This window comes from Geotrypetes seraphini, chromosome 3 (genome assembly GCF_902459505.1).
Source record: "Geotrypetes seraphini chromosome 3, aGeoSer1.1, whole genome shotgun sequence".
Taxonomy (NCBI): Eukaryota; Metazoa; Chordata; class Amphibia; order Gymnophiona; family Dermophiidae; genus Geotrypetes; species Geotrypetes seraphini.
Genome location: NC_047086.1, coordinates 320,533,607 through 320,558,520, shown reverse-complemented (window position 1 = coordinate 320,558,520; position 24,914 = coordinate 320,533,607). Strand labels below are relative to the sequence as shown.

General features: G+C 43.4%; 1 protein-coding gene across 3 annotated transcripts in view; it reads right to left on the bottom strand.

Moving 5' to 3' along the window:
- Positions 1-24,914, bottom strand: part of NINL (ninein like) — a 173,372-nt gene that overhangs the window by 144,658 nt on the left and 3,800 nt on the right. The window contains exon 1 of one of the 3 annotated variants that reach the window (XM_033938657.1): positions 14,639-14,741. The exons of the other annotated variants lie outside the window; for them this stretch is intronic. The gene's annotated coding sequence lies outside the window, so the exon portion shown is untranslated. Of the gene's footprint in view, positions 1-14,638; positions 14,742-24,914 lie in introns of those variants that run through there. 3 annotated transcript variants of the gene reach the window in all.

Below are 24,914 nucleotides of genomic sequence, written 5' to 3'. Positions count from 1 at the left end.
CAAAAGTTAATTACACATTGTGTGAAGAAATATTTTCTGCGGCAGTTCATGCAATTAGATAGATCTCTTGTACATTCATTGGGGAAAACCAGACTGGATTGCGGCCCTCGTTCCCTACCCCTAGAGGAACGAAGGGATAGGAGAGATAAGAAACAGCCAATTAAATACTTGAAAAGTATTAAGATAAAATACAAGCAAATCTTTTTCAGAGATGGGGAAGCAGTAAAAATGGAGGACATAAATTTAGAACATAAGAACATAAGCAATGCCTCTGCTGGGTCAGACCTGGGGTCCATCGTGCCTAGCAGCCCGCTCACGCGGCGGCCCCAACAGGTCCAGGACCTGTGTAGTAATCCTTCTATCCCCTTTTTCAGCAGGAAATTGTCCAATCCTTTCTTAAACCCTGGTACCGTAATCTGCCCTATTACATCCTCTGGAAGCGCATTCCAGGTGTCCACCACACGTTGGGTAAAGAAGAACTTCCTAGCATTCGTTTTGAATCTGTCCCCTTTCAATTTTTCTGAATGCCCTCTTGTTCTTTTATTATTTGAAAGTTTGAAGAATCTGTCCCTCTCCACTCTCTCTATGCCCTTGATGATTTTGTAAGTCTCTATCATATCACCTCTAAGTCTCCTCTTCTCCAGGGAAAAGAGACCCAGTTTCTCCAATCTCTCAGCGTAAGAAAGGTTTTCCATCCCATTAATCAGACGTGTCGCTCTCCTCTGAACTCTCTCAAGTAACGCCATGTCCTTTTTAAGGTATGGCAACCAATATTGGACGCAGTACTCCAGGTGCGGATGCACCATCGCCCGATACAACGGCAGGATGACTTCTTTCGTCCTGGTTGTAATACCCTTCTTGATTATACCTAGCATTCTATTCGCTCTCTTAGCAGCCACTCCGCACTGTGCCGTCGGCTTCATTGTCATGTCCACCATTACCCCCAAGTCCCTTTCTTGGGTATTCTCATTCAATAACATCCCTCCCATCGTGTAATTGAACCTCGGGTTTCTGTTTCCTACATGCAATACTTTACACTTCTCAACGTTGAACTTCATCTGCCATCTCGTCGCCCATTCCCCTAGTTTGTCCAAGTCCCTTTGCAATAACTCGCAGTCCTCCTTTGTCCGAGCTCCATTAAATAGTTTAGTGTCACCTGCAAATTTTATTATCTCACACTTCGTCCCTGTTTCTAGATCATTTATGAATATATTAAATAGCATCGGCCCGAGCACCGAGCCCTGCGGAACACCACTCGTGACCTTCCTCGTGTCCGAGTAGTGGCCCTTCACCCCTACCCTCTGTTTCCTACCCTCTAACCAGTTCCTGATCCATCTATGCACGTCTCCGTCTACTCCATGGTTCTTCAGTTTCCAGAGTAGACGTTCATGAGGCACCTTATCAAAGGCTTTCTGGAAATCTAGGTATATGATGTCTATGGGGATTCCGCTGTCCATCTGTTTGTTAATTCCCTCGAAGAAGTGCAATAAGTTAGTCATGCATGATCTCCCCTTGCAGAATCCATGTTGGCTGGTTATCAGAAGTTTATTTTTTTCAAAATGTTCATCGATGTTTTCTTTTATCAGTGCTTCCGCCATTTTGCCTGGAACCAAGTTGCAGAATGGTAGATTTAGGAATAATTTTTTCAAGGAGAGTGTAGCGGATGTCTGAAATACCCTCCAGTTGGAGACAAAAAAAAAACCCAGTGACAAAATTCAAAAAAGTGTGGGATAAACACAGAGAATCCCTGAAAAGAAGGAGGATGGAATCAAAACAAAACAATGGTCTCATGGTTATTAATGTTAATGTTTATTAAAAACTTTATATACCGCTTATATTGCTAAAAAGGATACAAGCAGTTTATAAAACATATTGCAAAAAGAATTCCATTCAAAATAGAAAAGGAAAGAACAGAAGAAAAGGAATTTTTTTTAATACATAATATTCCATAACAGTCAAAATATCAATAATAAAAATTAACTAATACCAACCAAAGAAAATTTTATTAAAAATAAGTGAATAAATAAATACAGACCGCAGTCCCAAACTCATTTCTTCAATTTAAAAAAGCCAATTGAAAGAAATGTGCTTTTAGATGTTAATGTGTTACGATGGTCAGGTGTGGTGCTTGGACGGCATCTCCAGTGGTTGGGAAGTAAGGCCAGTGCCAGATTTCTATGGTCTGTGTTCTGAAAATGGCAGACATTTGGGATCAAGTAAGCCTATTCTATATCACATTCATATCATTTGTTATGAATGTGGATGCTGTGTATCTTTCTTTTTTGTTTTGTTTAAATCTTTATTGATTTTCAAACTTTGATAGTGCAATACAATTGGTAAATCATAAATACTGCATAGAACGCACTAACTATACAATTATTACATTAAACAATCATTTACTCCCATCCTCATCTTAATTATTAATATATATGATGTGATTTCAATATTATAATTAAATAATTTAACTCTTCAAAGTATATTTCCCTCTCCCTACTCTCCCTGGATGTGTAAAGAATCTAATGAAAAGGGAAGAAACATGACCCTTACTGTAATACAACAAAAGTAGTCAATGAACTCCATACATCATTAAAGAACTTACTAGTCCCCAAACGTTCCGCCATCATTCTTTCATACTTATATGTGGGTACACACATTTACCCACCAAAAAGTATAGTTAATCGTGTCATGGTTCTTCCAATTATGTGTGATCAGTTGAACACCTAATTCCTGTCATGATCAGGAAAAGGCGACTTTTATACTTGTCTAAAGTAGGCTTAACATAAAGTAACGTACCACAAATTACAGCCTCATAGGATAAGGGGATAGATGACCCAAGAATGAGATTTATTTGTCCCCAAATTGACTTCCAGAAACCAGGTATCAGTGGACAAAAATATAACAGGTGATCCAAAGTCCTTATATTAATATGACAATGCCAGCATCTATTAGATTTAGAATTATCTATTTTTTATAATCGAACTGGGGTCCAAAAAATCCTATGTAATGCTGTATATCTTAATGCCCAATGCATGTGTTTATTCAGTTTAGCATATAAAAAACATGATAATCCTCATAAATCCACATGGAGGACCTCCACACATGAGCGAACATCTGAGACACAAAGTATGGACAGTGAAACTCTGTACAGGCTCTTTAACTGGCTGAGAGGTGAAGAAGTTGCTTTTGACAGGTACGATTTGTTGAAAGTATTTAGTCCACATTCACACTTCACATTTGTCCAACGATTTGTCTCCGGACCCCTGAAGAAGGGCCCGTAGTAGGGTTTGCTGCATTGATTTCTCATGTGGATTTATAAGGATAATCATGTTTTTTATATGCTAAACTGAACAAACATATACATTGGAAACATCTTTTCAATAGTTGCCTTTGATACAATATCAATGGGACCCATTCAATATAACTACTTTGCTTGAAAGGTAGGGCTAGTCTCAGTTAGGGCCCTGGTCTTTGACCAGAGGGCCGCCGCGTGAGCGGACTGCTGGCCACGATGGACCACTGGTCTGACCCAGCCGCAGCAATTCTTTTGTTTCATTCTTTTTTCTTTGGATCTTCAGGTGGCTGACAGGGAATATGACTCCTGTTCTTCCAGCCTTTATTTACTTTATTTTCTCATCATCTGCTAACATTTACTTACTCTTTGACCAATAATTAGTTTACTTATTGAAGGGACTTATCTTTAAAGCGTGCTTCACCCCTCCTAGACACCAATCCACATTTCAATTCTGATTTCCTTAGAGATTCACTGTTACCAGTGTGAGACAGCCAACGTAGCTGTCTCACGTTGGTAACGGTGAATTTCTAAGGAAAGAAGAATTGACAACTCATGTGGGCAGTGAAAGGTAAGAAATAGGCAGGAGAGAAAGAAGGGAGTAGAGATGCTGCCGTTTAGAGCAATAATAACCGAGGTGGGATGGGGAGTGGAGTTAAGTTTCAAAGGCGTTCGAAAACAGGTGAGTTTATAAACGGGTTTTAAATTTGGAGCAAGACATTTCTAGACTGCATCATATTTAATCACCTTTGAGGCTCATTTTCAAAGCATGTGGAAGGGCATAATAAAATAAAAAAGTTAAGTCCCCTTTTGGCCTAAGTCTCTAGACACAGAAAGCAGGCAGAAGAGAAGTGTCCATTCTCAAAAAAAAAATCCAAAATGAGGTGTTCTTTTTGAGAATGGCTTACCTCTACGTTTACTAGTTTAATCGCCCAAACCACCACTAAATCTATCCTTAAGATACATTCAAACCCAAAAAATTACCCAAGTCCCAAACACCCCAAAAAAGACCTTTTAGGCGAAGGAGGGGGCCAATCCTTCGCCTAAAAGCATGATTCTGTAACTGGTATCTGTCAAAAACAATGCTGGTTACAGAATCCTGGATGCCCCCCCCTAACGATTGCAGCAGGAGAGATGCCTAATCTCTTCTGCCGACACCCCCCCAACACCCATTCAATGCCCGGCAGGAGGGATCCCAAGCCCTCTTGCTCACACTCCCCCCACTATCCTCAAAGTTGGACGGATGGATGGGTCCTCTCTCCATCCATCCAGCAGGCCTGCCATCCTTGGCATGGCGGGCCTACCCCTTCCCGGTGCATTGTGAGATGCATCGGGGAGGGACCTAGGGCCTGATTGGCCCAGGTCTATAAGGCCCTGCCCATAGGAGGGGCCTTAGGCACATGGACCAACCGCATCTTTGGATTCGTGGGGGGGGGGGGTGCTTCGCCGGCAGGAGGGCTTGGGTTCCCTCCTATCAGGATTCATGACAGTTCGGGGGGGGGAGCTTGGCAGGAGTGATTGGGCATCTCTCCTGCTGGAAAGATTAGCAGGGATCATAGCAGGAGAGATTAGGCATCTCTCCTGCCGCGATCGTTACGGTGGGGGGTGCATCAGCTCAGCAGCCCCTATTCGGAACTTATACCTGTTTTGACTTGATCTAAGTCAAAATGTATAAGTTCCATCTGGCAACCTGTCAAACCTTTTTGGTTATGGTTGCCAGACGACTAAGTCTAGGTCGGCCCACCTCCCACTCTATCCACTCCTCCCAAAAATGCCCCTTTTCGCTCTAGGCATTCAGAGGCAGGGTAAAGGCCTAAGCTGGTTTTAGATACATCTAAAACCAGCTTTGATTAATCTGTTTTTTTGATTGTTCAAGTACCGATTTAGGCCACTTTTTGAATCTTTTTTTATTTTTATTTATTATGAGCCCCTTAGACACACAAAGCACCACAGGTTTCTATGGTACTTTGTGTGTCTAAAGGTACAAGTGGATCGATTTTTTTTACTCCATCAAAAATTATTAGGGGGCACTCTATGAAATTACAGGGAAAAACTTTTAAAACCAATAGGAGGAAATACTGTTTTACTCACAGAACAGAGGGGAGAGTGTGGCGCAGTGGTTAAAGCTACAGCCTCAATACCCAGAGGTTGTGGGTTCAACCCCCCACTGCTCCATGTTGCTTAATCTCCCCTTTGCCCCAGGTACATTAGATAGACTGTGAGCCCACCAGGACAGACAGGGAAAAATGCTTGAATAAATTAATGTAAACTGTTCTGAACTCCCCTGAGAGAACAGTATAGAAAATTGAATAAATAAGTGCTTTGAAAATGAGCCTCTGTGTGTGGCAAGTTGCCAACTGCCCTGCTTTTGTTTAATTGTAAAGGAGTGTAACCTGCATGGAATGGAGGGAGAAGCTCTGGCCACCTTGTTGGGTAGACTGTACAGGTTTTTAACTACCATCATTTACTATGTTATGTTACTATGGTATTAAACATAGAAACTTAGAAACATAGAAGATGACGGTAGAAAAGGGCTACAGCCCATCAAGTCTGCCCCCTCTGCTTACCCACCCCCTGTCTATGCCCTAATGACCCAATTTCCTTATCTTGACCCTCGTAGGGATCCCACATGGGTATCCCATTTATTCTTAAAGTCTGGCGCGCTGTCTGCCTCGATCACCTACACTGGAAGCTTGTTCCAATGATCAACCACTCTCTCTGTGAAGAAATACTTTCTGGTGTCACCATGAAATTTTCCGCCCCTGAGTTTGGGCGGATGCCCTCTTGTGGCCGAGGGTCCCTTGAGAAAGAAAATATCATCTTCCACTTCGACATGTCCCGTGAGGTACTTAAATGTTTCGATCATGTCTCCTTTCTCCCTATGTTCCTCGAGAGTGTAGAGCTGCAATTTGTTCAGTCTCTCTTCGTACGAGAGACCCTTGAGCCCCGAGATCATCCTGGTGGCCGTCTGTTGAACCGATTCAATTCTGCGCACATCTTTACTGTAATGTGGCCTCCAGAATTGCACACAGTACTCCAGATGAGGTCTCACCATGGCCCTGTATGTTCTTGTGATTGCACGGTACAGTTTGAAGTGGGGGTAGGGGATTATGGGCTGGACATGTAATTTGATTGGTGGAGTGCCACCACCTTCTTTACAATGTTCTTGCCAACCATCACACGAAAAACAGAACTCTACATGGTTGAAATAAACGTGCACAGAAAGCCTTTCCTGTGATTTCTTACGTCTGTCATCAGCATTCGATAAACCTTATGGACCAGTGCACTATATTTATGTGGCTGGTGCATAGGGAGGATAATTGTATAAATGGCCACCTAGATTGTGCAGCAGGAATGCTACTAACGTTCCAGTTTTAAAAGGGAGAACATTCACATTCAATTCCTTTCCAAAATTCTCCCCTAAAAAAAGTATCCGCACACATTTGCATCTTCTCTCAGGCATGCACAAATTGGCCAGTTTATTTTAGGCACATAAGTGCAAACCCCCATCTCCATCCAGGCTGGGCAAATGTATATGTAAACAGGGTGTATAAGCATAAGTTTAGGCCAGGGGTAGGCAATTCCGGTCCTCGAGAGCCGGAGCCAGGTCAGGTTTTCAGGATATCCACAATAAATATACGTGAGATAGATTTGCATCTCAAGGAGGCAGTGCATGCAAATCCATCTCATACATATTCATTGTGAATATCCTGAAAACCTGACCTGGCTCTGGCTCTCGAGGACCAGAATTGCCTATCCCTGGGTTAGGCATCTATATTCTGGACAATTTTATGGTACAATTTTTTTTTTTAAATTCAAAGCGTAAACATTACAACAATGACAAAAGACACATTGTACACTTCAGGCCCAATTCTAAATCATATGTTGCCTAGAAATTCAGCTGCAACTAATGCAATACTAAGTGCTGATTCTATAAAAGTTATGCAGACTGTATAGAATCATACTTAGCGCTGCCTACAAGTCACTTTACATGCGATGAAGCTAAGCAGTAGATTTAAAACAAACCAGAAAAAATATTTCTTCACACAATGTGTAATTAAACTCTGGAATTCTATGCCGGAGAATGTGGTGAAATAAGTTAGCTTAGCAGGGTTTAAAAAAGGTTTGGCTAATTTCCTAAAAGAGAAGTCCATATGTCATTATTGAGACGCTTGGGAAAATCCACTGCTTATTCCTAGGATAAGCAGCATAAAATCTGTTTTACTACTTGGGATCTAGCTAGGTACTTGGGACCTGGGTTGGCAACTGCTGGAAACAGGATACTGGGCTTGATGGACCTTCGGTCTGTCATGGCAATTCTTATGTTCTTATGAATGGCCCTGGGATGCCCAGATGGCAGCGCCCTGTTATAAAATTGGCCCCTTATTCTCTGAAGTCTATCCACCATGTTCCACAGTGCAGTCCATAACTCCTCTTGTAGGCAAGCTTGGCTATATAAGATCTTCATACTCTCATGAACCAGCTTGGACAGGGAAAAAGGGGTCATCCTACAGGCAGACATGACAAGGTAATGGCTATGCTCATGGGCATCAATATTTCTAAAAGATTGGGGGTACCAAACACAATACAAATTACAGTATGTATTTGATTTTTTTAGCCCATCCTCCCAAAGGAGCTCTGCGCGAGTTACAAATCCAGTACTCAAGTATAGGCTCACAGTCCATCTAATGTACCTGGGGCAGTGAAGGGTGAAGTGACTAGCCCAAGGTCACAGGGAGCAGCACGGTGTTTGAACCCATAACCTCAGGGTACCGAGGCCGTAGCTCTAATCAGTATGCCACACTCTCCTTCAAATGACTCGTCTCTGGGCATAAATGAAGGAGTTGGATCAATATTGGCAACCACTAAGTCCACAAAGTTGGCTTCTACGGCTAAATTTGTGTTTTGAAAGGTGTTTAAAAGAACAATTTCCGGTATTCCTCCCAATATATGAGTGTCACAAATTTACTGCTCATACTGCTTAACAATATGGAGGAGTGTGTGGCACAGTGGATGGAGCTACGGCCTCAGCACCCTGGGGTGTTCAAACCCTGCCGCTGCTCCTTGTGACCCTGGGCAAGTCACTTAATCCTCCATAGCCCCAGGTACGTTAGATAGATTGTGAGCCCACCGGGACAGATAGGGAAAATGCTTGAGTACCTGATTGTAGAACCGCTTAGATAACCTTGATAGGCGGTATATAAAAACTAATAAACTTGAAACTTGAACTTCAAACACTTCATTCTAAATTTAAAGTTCATGTTCGTCTTTATTTGATATACTGCCACAGGGAACGTACCATTTTAGCAGTCTACAAATTCTAAATAATAGGAGAAACACAGTGATGAAAATAACGACAATTCATATAGAAAAACAATTTTAAAAAAGGATCAGAAAACTGCATCTGTCCACAAGAAAACAATAAAAAAGTTAAAAAAGCAGAACCATATACGTCCAGGGTGGGGTGGGGGGATGGGAATATTTTATGATTTATTTTGCTTATGAATAATTATTGGATACAAGGGAGAGGGATTATTTGATGTAGTTTAGAATTTGATGATATATTAAGTGTTATTTAAGTATAAGTGATTGTATTATATGTTATACTTATTGGGAGCTTTAAAAATGAATAAAGATTTTTAAAAAAAGAAAGATTTTGCTGAGTTGAGTGAAGTAGTATGTTCTTGTTTTGTTTTGAAAATAAGGAGTAAGATTTTGAAAGTGCCAAAATTACTCAACAGATAGGGCTACTGGGTGAATTGTGGTAGATTCCAGATAGAGAGAGCAATCCGGGGCCTTGACAGCGTTGAAAGTTTCTCATGCTATAGAGTAGCACAGGGTTGAATACATGGCATTAACTAGATGAATGCTTTGGTAGGTTCTAATTTTACTGGTGAGGTTGTTTGGGTTGGAGTGCAGTCAGTGTGCCTAACCCACAATAACTGTATGCTATATGTATGAAATCCCTATATTATTCTAAATCAAAAGGAAATAACTTTCAGCTAATATATTAACTACCTTCATAATTGGCATAGCTTGGAAATAAATGCTTATTTATCACATGCCAAAAAAAGAAAAAGAAAAGCAGAACCAGCAGATTCAGTGCATCAAACAGAGGCCCCCAGAGAAAGGGGGCAGACAGCCAAAAATTAAGGAAGTGGACTTAAATACCTGCCTGACCAGATGGGTTTTAAGGGCTGCCATAACTTTCGAATGAGACTGCAACCTATGTAAGCTGAGAGAAGCAGTATTCCTGAGGGTAAGACCCACGACATTAAGCACTGATGTCCAGAAAATGCACAAAATATTGTGTGAAAAGGGACAGACAAAAAGTTTTGCTTTGATTTAAGAGCATAGCTAAAGGAAAAGGAGGCTGATTCCAGTTAAGAGTTTTATGGAAGGAAGATATGAGGAAGTCTTGGATTTTGACTGCTGTGAGAGTGTCTCAGTAGGAAAATTCCTGAAAGATGAGTAAGTCAGTTTTTGTTTAGATGTTAGAAGCAGGAGGTCACCTTAAGTTGATATAAATTTAACCGCATAGGCTCAAAGATTTTAGTGCCGCTGGTATAACATAAGCTTATTTGGGGGTCTTTTAAAAACTGCATAAGTAGCTATTGCATATTTTGCCACACATTAGATATTAGAGCAGACCCATGCTAGCTGCTTAATGCGGGTGGGGTGGGGGGAGCTGGGCATGACATCAGCAGGTTGGAGGTGTGGCCAGCTATGACGATTAGCAAGCAGATTGATACCGCCTGCTAGTAATCACGACTACTGATAGTGACTGTACTTACCATCACCTCAAAAGAGGTACTAATTGCAGCCACAGATGGTGAAGGTTCACGCCCCCCTCCATTCCCTTCTCTTTTGATATCCTATACCCCCTGATATCTCAACCCCCCTCTCCAGTTGCACTCCCGACCCTTTAAACATGAATAGTTAAGCTCTGGAACTCATTGCCAGAAAATATGGTAATAGTGGTTAGCGTATTTGGATTTTAAAACGGTTTGCACAACTTCCTGGAGGAAATGTCCATAGTCTGCTATTAAGGCAGACAAGGGGGAAGCCACTGCTGCTTGCACTGGGATCAGTACATGGAATGTTGCTACTATTTGGGTTTCTGCCAGGTACATGTGACCTGGCCACTCTAGAAACAGGATACTGGTCTAGATGGACCATTGGTCTAACCCAGTGTGGCTATTCTTATGTTCTTACATTTGGTTTCATGTTATTATTCTTTCCAAGCAAATGTAATTTTTGGTACCACTCTATTCAAACCATTTCCCCCACCCCGCTCCCACTACTCTGGCCCCCCCACTACCCCGGACCCCCCCACACTATCCTCAAAGTTGGACGGACGGATGGGTCCTCTCTCCGTCCATCCAGCAGGCCTGCCATTCTCAGCATGTGGGATGCATCAGGGAGGGAGCTAGGACCTGATTGGCCCATGTGCCTCAGGCCCTGCCCATAGGTCTTAGGCACATCAGAAGTGCACAGGTGCGCACGCGCACACACACACACACACATATATATAAGAATATTAGAATTGCCGCTGCTGGGTCAGACCGGTGGTCCATCGGGCCCAGCAGTCCACTCACGTGGCAGCCCTCTGGTCAAAGACCAGCGCCCTAACCGAGACTAGCCCTACCTGCGTACGTTCTGGTTCAGCAGGAACTTGTCTAACTTTGTCTTGAATCCCTGGAGGATGTTCTCCCCTATGACAGACTCCGGAAGAGCGTTCCAGCTTTCTACCACTCTCTGGGTGAAGAAGAACTTCCTTATGTTTGTACGGAATCCATCCCCTTTCAAATTTTAGAGAGTGCAGACATATATATATTAAAACTGAGTAAATTATGTAGCAAAGAGGTTGTTATGACTTTGGTTATTCTAATTCCTCCAGAGTATTAACACAGCAGAAAAAAAAAACCACCTAAATCTGCATCAATTGTTCCCTCTATGCAGCTGTTAAAACTAATCCCTCCTCTCCATCTGCCCAGCTGAAGCTGAAAAGACTTTCATGGAAGAGCACTAGTGCAGAAGCCAATCGGCAGGAGGGCAAAAAAATCAAAAGATATATGATTCCAGTCTCCTCTGTTGACAAAATAAAGTCTAGTCTTATGAACTCAAAAGCCACAGAAGCTTGGTCTCTCAGCAGAAGCCAAGAACAAGCTAACAGCCATTTTTCCCAAATATTTTGTTTAACCATCAAAAGAACAGGAGCAGTTTTAAACTGAATCACGAAAATACCACATTGACCAGAGAATAACATACAGATATACTCAAATAATAGGAATGTAGACAAAAATAGAAAGCTTCAGTTTTGTTCACATACACAAGATAAGAGCGGAAAAAGTGTAAATGAAATGAATTTGCTTTTTTAGGTCTATATCCTTGGGTTGCCATATTTGTAAATACAAATTAAACTTATGTTTTAAATTTATGGTTAATTTTTCTAATTACATTGTCTCTGTTATATGCTGAAGAATTCTTTCTTCAAAGCGGCAAAAGGTCTTTCCCAAAAGCAAATAAATAACACACCGTGCAGATAAAAGAAGATGTCCTTACCCTCCCCCCTTATACAAAGGCGCGTTAGACTTTTTTTTTATCACCGGCCGCAGCGGTATTAGCTCTGATACTCATAGGAATTCTATCAGCATTGGAGCTAATACCGCTGCGGCCGGCGATAAAAAAGTCTAACACGGCTTCGTAAAAAGGGGGGGAGGGGTTTAATTAGCAATTTAAAAAAATCAAATTAAAAAATTCAGCTCCTGATCAGCATTCAGCTACTTCAAGTTTAACATTCACTCTTATAGTATTACAAACCATATTCCCAATTTTCTCTGTAGAAACCTAGGCAGTACTGTTCATGCCTGCACATTTAAGAAAACAATAGACAAGAAATTATGCAACTCGTGAATCTGAAAGCAAAATGTTGCTGTTGCAACTCTTTGAGCTCCTGTTACAAAGCCGCGGTAGAGGTTTCTATTAGAGGTCTGCACGGGAACGGGGATCACAGGAATCCCGCGGGAATCCCTCCTAACCCACGGGACTCCCACGGGGACCCCCCTCTAGCCAACGGGACTCCCACGGGGATGGAAGGCTTTGGAAGCAGGGTTCGTCCATATAATATAATGGACAAGTCAGCCTTAGTAAAAAAGGGTGTTTATAAGTTAATTACCTGAACAGAAAACATAAAAGGGCTCCACCAAAGATATTCCACAAGGAAAACAGCAGCACAAACACAAAAGAAACTGTGGAATTGATGATCCTGTCAGAAGTAATTGCTGCTTTTTATGGGGATGGGCGGGGATGGAGGTAATTCCTTGCGGGGATGGGTGGGGACGGAGAGGATCCTGACAGGGATGGGTGGGGACGGAGAGGATCCTGACGGGGACGGGTGGGGACGGATAGGATCCTGGTGGGGACAGGTAGGGATGGAGAGGATCCTGGCAGGGACGGGCGGGGATGGGTGGGATTTCTATCCCCGTGTAACTCTCTAGTTTCTACCGCAGGCCGGTGTGGTAAATGTTCTGACGCTCATAGGAATTCTTTGGGAGCCGAAGCATTAACCTCACCGGCCCACAGTAGAAACCTCTACCGCAAATTTGTAAATGCCAGCGTTTATTCTTTTTCCATACATATGAAAAAGTGATGCCTTTAATAAAACCACTAGTGGTCAGAAGGGACAAATGGCGCGCTAACCAATTTAACATGCACTAAGGGCTCCTTTTACGAAGCCACATTAGTGGCTTTATCGCACATGACTTTTAATTATGTGCTAACCCCCACACTAGCAATAAAACTACCACCTGCTCAAGAGGAGGCGGTAGCAGCTAGCGTGGCCGGCATATCAGCACGCGCTATTATGCGCGTTAAACCGCTAATGCGGCTTCGTAAAAGGAGCCCTAAATGCCAAGGCTTCCATTATATTCTAGAGGCGTCTTCGCATTTAGCGCGCGTTAAATCAGTTTGCATACCTTAATAAAAAGGCCCCTAAGCTGTGGTGACGAGTGGTCTTAGGGTGCCCTTACGAAGGTCTTTCTATACACCAAGGCCGCTTTTTCTCACAGTCAGAAAATGGCTGATTTTCATTTTCCAATTTAACGGCCTTGCGCTACTGTTGCCATTAATGCACGGCCATTAACAAAACTTAGGGCTCCTTTTACGAAGCCGCGGTAGCAGCTTCAGCGCGCACGACGTTTCATCACGCGCTAACGTTAGCCCCAAAACTACCGCCTGCTCATGAGGAGGTGGCAGCGGCTAGCGCGGCTGGCGGTTTAGCGTGAACTATTATGCGTGTTAAACCGCTACTGCATCTTCGTAAAAGGAGCCCTTAGTGCATGAACCCTCGCCTATTTTGTATGTGGTTAAGGGCTCACACACTAATTCTGTGCTAATCAGTTAGGGGTCTTTTTACTAAGGCGCGCTAATCGATTTAGCACGCGCTAAATGCTAAGGCACTCATTATATTCTATGGGCGCCTTAGCATTTAACGCATGCTAATCGTTAGCACGTGCTAAATCGATTATTGCACGCTAAATTGGTTAGCACGCCTTAGTAAAAGGAAACCTTACTGCGTAGGAATGTGGCTGTGCTAACTGATTAGCATAGACATGCATACTCTTTGCCCCCCTAGACATGCCCCCCCTCAGTGAAAAAAGTAATTATATATTCTTTTAGCGAGCTGGTAGCACATGCAAGTATCCAAAGTACTGCAGGACATTTCAGCGCACCCAGCACTACATCAGCTGTGATAAGTTTGGAAAAAGGGCCCCAACCTCTAAACCCACGTGCTTTTACAATTTTAACAGTCCACATCTTTTGGTCAAGCTTTTAAGCCACTTAGAGAAAAAACAATACTCCAGAGAAAACAACTGCATAGTGGAGCTTTGATTAAAAAAAGAGCTAGTTTGCTATTTTTATTTAAAGAAAGACCACTTATGACATACAAAAAGATGTTTTAAAAAACCCAAAAAACTACACAGCAATCACTAGCATTGAAATAACTCCCTACAAGAGGATCTGGATAAGTTCCCATTTGAAAAGAAGAATCTTTTAATAAACCAAATCCAATGAAATTCCTTAATCATAGAAATTAAATTCAAAAATAAAAGAATAAACAAGACACATACCAAATCTACGCTAGGCCACTCAAAACGACACCTGATTACAGATAATATTCAATCAGAGACAACAGATATATAGAAACATAGAAATGACGGCAGAAAAGGGCCACGGCCCATCTAGTCTGCCCACACCAAGACCCACCCTCTATCTACCTCCCTGAAGAGATCCGACATGCCAATCCCATCTTTTCTTAAAATCTGGCACATTGCTGGCCTCAATTACCTTTTGTGGTAGACTATTCCAGCGATCAACCACCCTTTCAGTGAAGAAGTATTTTCTGGTATCTTCTTCAGACAACATACTGCAGACAAGCCTTAACAGAACATCTGTTATTGAAGAAACTCCGCAATTGTGGTCACAGAGCATGTAGCAACTGTTCTCATATTGAATGAAACATTTATAGGGGAACCACAGAAAAACACCCAGCCTCGACAGCCAAAGCTTCTTTGTACATTAACAGAAATAGTTTCCTGTAAGAGTAGCTTAGTGATTACAGAAGCAGGCTGAGAACACAAGAAGGCAGCGTACAAGTCCTTTTGACCTTGGACAAATCACAACACCCTCTATTGCAGTGTCTCTCAAACTTTTTCGAGCCAAGGTACACTAAAGGTAGTGGCCATAGCTTGAAGCACCCAGAAGTGCACAGACATCGCCATGATGACATCACGCATATGCTGGGGAAACAACACCCTTACAGACAAAATCCGCAGCCTAGGAGTGACTCTCGACTCAACCCTTTCGCTCTCAGACCATGTATCAAATTTAGTATCTTCATCCTTCTATTATATATGCCAACTAAAATGCATCCGTGCCTCTTTTCACAAAAACGATTTTGCCCAGCTACTATATGCGTTTGTACTATCCGGCTTAGATTACTGCAACGCTCTACTAGTGGGCTAACCAGCAAAAACACTCTCCCGTCTACAAGGTGTGCAAAACGCCGCAATCCGACTCCTAAAAAATTTGGGCTTCTGCGACCATGTCACCCCTGCACTAACATCCATGCACTGGCTGCCTATCCAAAAACGTTGCGCCTTCAAAGCCTTAGTGCTAGCTTTCAAGACTTTCCACAAAATGACACCAAACTACATAGCATCAAAACTTCAAAATTATGTCACCAACCGATCAATGAGATCACAAACTGAAAAACGGCTGGTCCTGCCACCAGGCCACTCACTCACGTCAGAGATAGCCCGAAGACGTTCATATTCTCATTACATACCCAGAATGTGGTACATCATTCCCCCTTCCATTAGATCACTAAACAGTCTTTGGAACTTCAGAAAAGCTGTGAAAACCTTCCTCTTTACAAACTCAGCTCTGTGAAGACCCACGTCTACACCCTGGATGGATGGCATCCCAAAGACAATACCTAATATACCAAACGGAATCTCGCTAAAACTAGTATGCCACCGCAAATATAACTTGAACTATTCCCACTTTTTCTGACAACAAAAATGCACCCACCTGCAAAGGAAAGCTATTCTACTTCCTAGTATATCTACACTGAAAATACTGCAATCCAAACCACCCTATGTCCACTAAGTCTGTATCTCTAAGTCTGCATGTTATGTTTATACTGTAAATGCTGTAAAGTTTGTAAATGCTGTGAACATTTGTCCTACCCATACTATGAATGTACTCCTGTAACCCGTTCTGGGCTCCTTTGGGAGGATGGGCTAAACAAATGACTAAATAAATAAATAAATCACGTCGACATCCGCGCATGTGCAGAGGCCCTCCAGATGGGCTTTGAGACGCCAGTAGGGGGTGCCAGCAGGGAAGAGGGCCGGAGAGAAGGAGAGGCACTAGTGCCAGCTGATTGCCTACAGCAGTGTTTCTCAACTACTTCAAGCTAAGTACCCCCTAAGTCTAACAAATAGCAACTGAGTACCCCAACCACAGACCTCCCTAGGCCCACCCAAGCTCTGTCCCAGATCCCATCCCCTTTACTAATTGTAATGCATTGTTTTCCATTCATTTTTCATGTACACACAATATACACAGCAGATATAAATTCTCAAAAATTACACATTTCAATCACTATATTGAAAATAAAATCATTTTACCTATTGGCGATTCTCTGCAGGCTGCTGTAATTAGCTTTAAAGGTGAGACCAGGAGGCCAGGGGGGAAGCTGGAGGACCCTAAAGAGAAGGAGGAAACAGGCAGGCCTTTGGCAAATCAGGCAGCGCTGGCACTATACTATGTAAGGAAGTCAGCTGGCAGGCGCCTCTCTTCCTCCTTAGTGTTCCACGGCACACTTGGAATCTCAGGAGGCACACAGTTTGAGATACACTGCTCTATTGTCTCGGGTACAAATCTAGGCTCCTATATACCAATCCACACTAAATAAAATTACAAGTAAATTTATGGCCACATGCACTAACCCAGGGGTGTCAAGTCCCTCCTCGAGAGCTGCAATCCAGTCAGGTTTTCAGGATTTCCCCAATGAATATGCATGAGATTAGCATACAATGAAAGCAGTGCATGCAAATAGATCTCATGCATATTCATTGGGGAAATCCTGAAAGCCCGACTGGATTGTGGCCCTCGAGGAGGGACTTTGACACCCCTGCACTAACCCGTGTTACCTCATTATTTTCATATTCAACAATTTTTATTAAACAAATTATAAAATAAAGAAAATACAGACCAACAATCAAATCTGGGAGTTGAATCATTTTCTATGAAGTCAGAAGGAGAGTGTGGCACAGTGGTTAGAGCTAGAGCCTCAGCACCCTGAGGTTGTGGGTTCAAACCCCATGCTGCACCTTGTGACCCTAGGCAAGTTACATAATCGTCCACTGCCCCAGGTACATTAGATAGATAGTTATATTTGCTATAAGTACCTGTATATAAAGTGCTTTGAGTGTGGTTGTAAAACTAGAAAAAGGCGGTATACAATCCCTTCCCCAATACCATGAACACATATTGGAGAACAGTATGAATAAAGCACAGCATAATATACCAGCAACCAGTTCACAGAGCCCCAGGATAGGGTTGGGAACCACTGTTTTAGAATACATTTCAGGGCAATCATTCTAGACCAGGAGTAGAAAACTCCGGTCCTCATGGGCCAGAATCCAGTTGGGTTTTCAGGATTTCCCCAATGCATATGCATGAGATCTATTTGCATGCACTGCTTTCATATGCATTGGGGAAATCCTGAAAACCCAATTGGATTCCAGCCCTCGAGGACCGGAGTTGCTCACCCCTGCTCTAGACTTTTGGACCAAAAACCGAGAACAGTGGTTCCCAACCCTGTCTTGGAGGACCGCCAGGCCAATCGGGTTTTCAGGCTAGCCCTAATGAATATGCATGGAGCAGATTTGCATGCCTGTACCTTCCATTATATGCAAATCTCTCATGCACATTCATTAGGGCTAGCCTGAAAACCCGATTGGCCTGGTGGTCCTCCAAGACAGGGTTGGGAACCACTGACCTAGAACCATTACCTATCACCTGCAAATTGCACTCCTATTTCAATGGTACTTCATTATTTTTATTACACTGTGAGAGAAATTGTTTCATATTAAGCTGCGTTACTGACAATGCATATTAGCGATTAGGGCCAGATTCTATAAATCGTGTTCAAAAATGGGCACTGGAAAAGACTAGCGCTAAGCACGATTGTATAACACAGGGCCATTGTGCATTGTTGCCAAGGCACACATCGCAGCCAACCTTCTGAGACCCCACTCCTTCCTTTCCCCTAGATAAAGACCCAGAAAAAAAAAGGGGGCAACCTTGTCTCTTTGGGATTGAGATTTACTTACCCTTTTACTTTAAGTATTACTGTTGTTAATGCATTTTTCATATGCATTTCGCTATTTTTGTTCATGTATGTTTAATTTGTTGTACTGCATGATCCTTTGATGGACCAGAAAGGCTGTGTATAAATTCCAGATCATACAGAAAATGATCGAACTATTTTGGAGACCCAAAATAGAAACTAAGGAACTGTGTCGGTAAGCTCTGAACTATGCGTTGACCTATTTTATGAAGGTTTGATGATTAGCTCTTAAAACAGTTCCCACCTCCCTGTATCTCAGAGTCAGTCCTCACTATGATTAGTTAATACAGGTTTGCTATACTAACTAGAGAAACCAGCAGAGAGTGGAATATTCAGGAATGTGCTGACGTTGAGGTATGGTCATTTCAACTGAAAACTGAAAACTGAAATCTTCCCACCGTTCCCAGCTCAACTTGTTCATGCAGCAAAATTCCTGTGTGCTGCCATGGAAGCACAGATTTAGGGATTCTATTTAGCTAAACTAAGCTGAGATGTAACCAAATACAACAAAGAGCTGATGGCAGAGAGGAATGAAGAGAGGTGGAGAAACATGAACATTTATCAGGATTTCTCCTTACATGGCCATTTGAAAGAAAAGGTTAATCTAATTAATCCCCAGAGCACTATAGGCAGACGCTAGTATGGACAGACCATGGATGGGTCACAGAGAAAAACAGGCACCGCAAACCTAAACATTTCACTATATCTCTGGACTAATATAACTAACACAATGGAGAGCAAATATGTCTTACCCACTTAAACCTAAGCGGTTTACAGGATACAACATTCACACATACAACATAAACCAGTTCCAATATCCTCATAAAAATACATCTATTAATTAAATTAAAAGCTTCCATAAACAAAGTAGTTTTCAATATCTTCTTAAATTTCTGGAGATCCGGAAGTACTCTTAATGGACCTGTCAATTTATTCTATAATGACACCCCTGCTTAGCTTCTTTAATTCAGTTAGAATATTAACAGGGGATGTGAAACCATTCCCCCATCCTTATCATCCTAAATAATATTCACCCCATTCCTTGTGAATTACCAAATGAGAGATAACAGATTTTGTTTAGATGTAGTCAGGCCACAGTTTGCTTTATTGGTGGAACAAAGTTATTGACTCGAGCAGTGAACAGAATAATTCAAAGCATAATAAGAGCAGACAACCTGCCATAAGCAGCAAGGTATCCTATCTAAACTATAACAAAACTTGAGGAAAATTACCCCACCATCTCAGCTAGAGCAAGGAAAAGCCTGGACCTTCAGATCTGAGCTCTGAGTGTAGGTCTATTACTGACCACTAGCTGAATGTTAAGGCCTTGTTCAAAAGACCTTCTTTGAAAGTGCTCCTAGCTTGGGTAACTGCCCCCCTCCCAAGCTGCGACAAATAACAAGCCCGTAACAAATTAAGGGCGACAGGGATGGGTGAGCAAGATGCCTCCGAGGAGAAGGAAGAATCCTGCTCCCTCGGGAACTGCCTTAAAAACCCCTTCTCCACTCCATCCTGCTAAAGCAAAAGAAGCAACCTGACAGATTAACAAATTAATAAACCGTAATAAAACTGCGTAACCAATCAGAGTGCCCTGGCAATGGCAGGCGCTCTTTCAGAACCCTAGCCACTCTAGCTAATCGGCAGCATCTGTATGGCCCCTCTGCCTCATATAGTCTGGGCAAATTAGGCCCCAGAAGCCTGCCATAGTTACCCAGGCCAAAGTTGGGGTGAATCTCACACCCCCCATCAAGATCTGGCTCTGAACAAGCCCTTCGCCCATCAGGTGTATTTCTTTACAATGTTTTTGAAAATTTCTTCAACGTATTATGATGCTCATTCTAAATCCAAGTGAATCCAGATATTCTTGGTGCTTATCAGGCCTCTAGGGCAGCATCACACTGATAAATGTAAGGCCAAACTACAGCACGAACAGCTGAAAAGTGAAGTCAGGAATGGAGGATTTTAAAATTGGGCAGGGATATAAGCAAATAATAAAGCTTTAGTTACAAAAATAAATAAATAAATAAAATTAAGCTTAAGGATAAAATTGAAAGAAGAAAAGTACAGTGGTACCTTGGTTTACGAGCATAATTCGTTCCAGAAGCATGCTCGTAAACCAAAATACTCGTATATCAAAGCGAGTTTCCCCATAGGAAATAATGGAAACTCGCTTTGATATGTTCCCACCTCCCGAGGCCAGCAGCGCTGCTTTATCCCCCCCTCCACAAGAACCGGCATTGCTCCCCCCAAAGGCCCCCCCTGCAATCTGAAGTCCCCCAGACCCACCCGAACCCGCTTCTTACTGTCATCTGGGCCTTGGCACCGGCACTGGCATGTCCTGAGAATCTCGGAGAAAGTGTGAACTCGCAGGCCTTGAACATGCACAGATGCTCAAAGCCCAGAAGAGGAGGCCGATCTTCGGGCACCGGCACCAACGCACAGGACATGCCAGTGCCGAGGCCCAGATGACAGTAAGAAGCGGGTTCGGGTGGGTCTGGGGGACTTCAGACTGTGGCAGAGGGGGGTGCCAGATCGCAGGGGGCGCCACTCGCAAATCGAGGCATGCTTGGTTTCCGAGGCGCCGATTTTGCGAATGATTTGCTCATCTTGCAAAACACTCGCAAGCCGGTGCACTCGTAAACCGAGGTACCACTGTATGTTGTATTTTGAGGATTATAGCATGACTGCTTTGTATCATTGTACAATAGTACAGGAGCACAGGAAGTAATGAGTCATTTAAGGCAACTTCAAGAAAGCTAACTTTGTTAAGATGTGGGAGTACTTCAAGGAAACAATAGCTGGATCGGAATATTTAGGGGAGGTAAAAGTGCAGTGAATGAAACTGAAAAGCAACAAATCTTTTTGCTAAGAAAATAAAAAGATAACAGAGGCTACTACAGTTTTCTAAAGCTTTCAATCCTTAACCCTACTCCTCTGCCCTCCAACGCAGCCCACTGATTCACTGTTCCCCTAAACTGTATCCAGGACATCATGTTTGTCTGTCCTGCCTGTTTAGATTTTGAGCAGGGACTGTTTTCTTCTTCTTTGTAGCTCTATGCAGCATTGCGTGCATCTGGTAGCGCTATAGAAATAATTATTATTAGTAGTAAAGAAGTTGCTGAAAAGGTAAGGAAAAAAATGTTATTCACAAACTACAAGGAAAGAGAACAACCCTGGGTGAAATCTAATCTAATCTTCCATTTGTGAGTCGCACAAACCTATACAAGCTCAAGGTAGTTAATGGACCTCAATACATACATACATACATTAATTAATTAAAATAAACTGTATCTGGAAAAGTAGTTGGAGTAGTTTCATGGTTAGAACAGTGGAATGAGAACCAGGGGAACATGCCCCGCCTACCTCAATATTCTGCTAGTGGCAGGCAGCATTGTTAAAGTCTGCCACCGGCACTGACAGTAGCATCATAAGGAGGATGGGGGCAGCGGTCTACCCCAGGTGCAGTCTTACTAAAGGCGTGGCGGAACCTCTCCTCTACAACCCCCACTCACTTGCTTGCTCGCCCGCCCACTCCTCTCCTTGCTGCACACGACCCTTGCCTTCCCATGTACCTTTTTGGCGCTCTGACGTCACTTCCAGGAAGTGACGTCAAAGGGAGCTGACACCGATGTGGGCAGTAAGTTGCTCACACTGGAGAAGTTTAAAAGGTACATGATCCAGGGGATGAGAGAGGGAGAAATACTGGACTGGGAGGGGGGCCCAGAAAGGAGGAAGTGAGGGGAGATGTCAGACCACTGGAAAGGGTAGGGGATGTGTGTGAGAGAACTTGCCCATAGTGACTAATCAGTACGAGTTCTTTTTATGTATCTAATGTTGTATGAAAAGTTTAATTAGCATTCCCCAAGACCTTGGCTGAGATTGGTTGTTTATAAAAATAAATAGAAGAAATGACATTACAATTAGTACTATTATTTTGGGGGTGGAGTCAGGGCAGAGCTTGGGGGGTACTCAGTTGGGATTTGTTAGGCTTAGGGCGTACTTGGCTTGACAAGGTTGAGAAACACTGCCCTAAAGTGCCCTACTGCTCTGCTGGGAAGTCTGTGTGGCCAATCCACTAAGAATGTTGGCCTCTCCTAAGTCCCAATAACTGTTTTTTTAAATGTATTTTTCATTTGGACTTTCTTTAATGGTTCAAAAAGATAAGATGCACTGAGGGCTATCTAGAAAATGGTAATTTAAAAAAAAAAAAAGTTTTTCTGGTTTGAAAATGGTAATTTACTGGATTTAGACATCATATTGAAAATGTCTCTCTGTCTGTCCCCTTCTGATCTCCTATCCATCTCTCCTAGTGTAATTCCTCCCTCATCCCCTTTCTCTTCAAGTCTGTCTTTGGAATACTTTTATGCTTCATTTATATATTCTGATGTTGTTATCTTTTCCTCATACTATCCTAAGGAAGGAAGTTTTGGTCTCCAAAAGCTAGTCCAAAAATGGGCCAAGTTAGTCCGATGAAATGGTATCACTATTCAATCAGAATAAACACTTATAAATCCCGACTGAATCCATCAAACTTAAGACAACAACCCCAAAATCAGCTTCAGGAAGATTGCCTCTTCACTTCAAACACTCAGGGAAAATCTACTGCTGTACCAAGAAAAGAAAACCTCAGACAGAATACCAGTTGTGACATATACTACTGCTTAAAAATAAATCTAGACAAGCTAAATAGCCAAAAAATGTATATATCCACCAAAAGATATTCTTATAGTAGACCCAAACCCCAGAGACTTCTGTAAGGTAAGTTTCCAAATTACTACAGAGAAAAGACCTCAGTGTTTCCCAGGAGTACACCCGGGAAACTTCTATGACAAGTATACAGTTGCCATAGAGAAACACATCCTCGGTCATAGAAAAACTCCGTTTTAAAGTTAGATAAGTCAAATTTTCTTACATAGATAGGAAACCAACACTTATCTTATTGATAGCTATATGGTGTTGGAAAAATCTTCGCGGTTGAAAATATGCTCCCGGGACTGGTTTGTGTCATAGCTCACAGGAGACAAGCTTAGAATTCCTGACAGGCCCTGTTTCGCAATAACACTGCATCAGGGGAATTTATTAAAGAGAGAGCTACCGCTTCCAAGATCCTCTTCCAAAAAACTGCTTACCATAGTTTGGGAACAAGACCCCCTTAGTCTTTTTTGGACAGGACATTGGAATAGCAGGCGGGGAAGATGAACTCCTGGATGAGTCCGCTGATTGTTCAAGCCTAATTCTTATCTTACATTTAGGAAATTATTGAAAACTTATCTATTTGATAAACAAGAATGTTGATACAAGTGGTGCCTCACACAACGAACTTAATTGGTTCCAGGAGCAAGTTTGTTATGCGAAACGTTCGTTATGTGAAACGCGTTTTCCCATAAGAATACATGTAAAAAAAAATAATTCGTTCTGCAGCATAAAATATGCTAAGATGACATAAAAAAAGATAAATTTTTGGTTATTATTTTTATTTAGATACATCTAAAAACATAATTGTTTTTTAAAACAACACACATTTTTTAAATTTAAAGACAGACTAAGTAGAGTCTAATTTTACAGTGAGAGAGGGCAGAGTCTCAGCGGCAAAAACTGGGACTTAACTGTTCATTTTTTTTTTTTTCTACCGTGTTTCCCCGATGATAAGGCAGGGCCATCAAATAAGACAGCCCCCCCTTTTTAGAAAAAAATGTAAAATAAGGCACCCCCCCGCAAATAAGCCACCCACCGATACCTGCGCTTACCCGAATCGGGTGGTACGGTGGGTGACTCCGTGTGGTCCCTGGCACCCCCGACACGATCGGGGCAAGAGGGAGCTCAAGCCCTCTTGCCCCCCCGACTCCCCGACACGATCGGGGCAAGAGGGAGCCCAAGCCCTCTTGCCCCCCGACTCCCCGACACGATCGGGGCAAGAGGGAGCCCAAGCCCTCTTGCCCCCCCGACTCCCCGACACGATCGGGGCAAGAGGGAGCCCAAGCCCTCTTGCCCCCCCGACTCCCCGACACGATCGGGGCAAGAGGGAGCCCAAGCCCTCTTGCCCCGCCGATTCCCCAACTCCCCGACAATATCGGGCCAGGAGGGAGCCCAAGTCCTCCTGGCCACGGCGACCCCCTAACCCCACCCTGCACTACATTACGGGCAGGAGGGATCCCAGGCCCTCCTGCCCTCGACGCAAACCCCCCCCCCCCCCAACGCCCGCCCCCCCCAAGAACCTCCGACCGCCCCCCCATGTGCCTCAGGCCCCGCCCCCAGGAGGGACCTAAGGCTCCCGGGCCTATTCTGATTGGCCCAGGCGCCTTAGGCCCCACCAGTAGGCGGAGCTTTGGGACGGATGGGCCAATCCGGCCTCATTCCGTCGTTGGCTGCCTGCCGGACAGGCGGGTTTGGCTCCCGTCTGTCCGGCCAACTACAGAAAGGTACGGGGAAGGGGGTTGGGGGTGTCGTGGGGGTCGGCCAGGGGGGTCGCGGGTCGGCTGGGGGGCGGTCGGAGGTTCTTGGGGGGGGCGGTCGTTGGGGGGAGGGGGGGTTTGCGTCGAGGGCAGGAGGGCCTGGGATCCCTCCTGCCCGTAATGTAGTGCAGGGTGGGGTTAGGGGGTCGCCGTGGCCAGGAGGACTTGGGCTCCCTCCTGGCCCGATCGTGTCGGGGAGTCGGGGGGGGCAAGAGGGCTTGGGCTCCCTCTTGCCCCGATCGTGTCGGGG